Raw genomic sequence first — 1,251 nt, 5'->3', positions numbered from 1 at the left:
ACATTCTTCCTGTGACATTCAATTCTTTGATACCTTATCAAAATTGGAAGTTTTCTCCTAATCAGGAATATAAGAGAAAGCAATTATATATGTACTGCATAATTTAAATCCTTTTAAAAAGAAGGATTGTCCAAAATCAAAGTTAGAAGATTTTTTTGGTGAAAATAACCCCAATGTATTTATTTAATATATTTATCACAAAGATTTAACTTAAAAAAAACAGACAACACAAAAATGACACCACAGCTTAAGATACAGAGTCCCAGATAGAAATGAAGGAAAGGACAGACCATTTAAGGAGAAAATAAAAAGACAACACAAGCAGAGAGGCCGGACGGTCAGGGTTCTTGGCTGGAGACCTGTATCAAGTAGGTTTCTTATAGACACTTCTTAAAGGCCGTGGGGTTTTTCCCCAGCTCAGCAGCATGTGTGTGCAAAAGGCTATCCGTGTTGGGTTCCCTGGATGGAGAGCAGCTTTGTCCTTCAAGATGTCCAGGCAGGTGTGGTAGCAGGCGTGAGGAATTTCACCGTGGGCGTGGTGTCAGCGTAGCTGTCGGGGAGCTCCAGGGGGAGCTCATTGTAGCTCAGGTCTCCATGCACTGTGCCAGCTGCTCCACGGATCGTCCCCACCTGTTCAGAAAGTTTCTCTGGTCCAGGGAAGGCAGAAATTGCTTTGTCACCAGGCATCCTGGGGGTCATCAGCTCCTGCCGCGGCCTCTTGCCCATGGGGCCCCGGACAGTGACCCCGCTGGGCTTGGCTCCTCTGCGATTGCGGGTGGTGGCCACACTGGCAGCAGCAGGTCAGGGTTCTGGGAGGCCATCCAGGCAGCGTGGGCAGGGAGACAGCAACTCGGAGAGCATGGCTGCCACCCAAATTTGGAAAATTCTTGTGTTGGTGGAGCTCAGACTGCTAACTGGGTTACAAACAGCAAGGAAGCCTGTGTGTGAATACACCAATTTTATGCATTTTATGCATATAAACTAAAAATAAATGGAAAACGGAGATCAGTCATGCTAGAAGGAAGAATGACTGTTTTTCTATTTTCTCTGTGGAAATTATTGTAGAAAATAATTGTAATATGAAGAGCTGACCGAAAATGGTGCAGCCAGAAAATGTAGGGATAAAAGTATTATAGAGGTGTATCAACAGTGAAATAATTTAAACTGTGATTTATTGTATTTGGCAGTTTTTAAAAATTTCATTTGATGTGATCTCTTTTCCCCATTCTAAATGTATATTTTAATGTATAA

The 1,251-nt window shown here is 43.2% G+C and overlaps 1 pseudogene; it reads right to left on the bottom strand.

Moving 5' to 3' along the window:
- Positions 1-338: 338 nt before the first annotated feature.
- LOC101680126 lies at positions 339-821 on the bottom strand (annotated as a pseudogene).
- Positions 822-1,251: the final 430 nt, after the last annotated feature.

Source organism: Mustela putorius, unplaced genomic scaffold (assembly GCF_011764305.1).
Source record: "Mustela putorius furo isolate JIRA1106 unplaced genomic scaffold, ASM1176430v1.1 tig00003858_pilon_pilon_pilon, whole genome shotgun sequence".
In the NCBI taxonomy this organism is placed as follows: Eukaryota; Metazoa; Chordata; class Mammalia; order Carnivora; family Mustelidae; genus Mustela; species Mustela putorius.
This window is presented reverse-complemented; position numbering and strand designations above follow the sequence as displayed.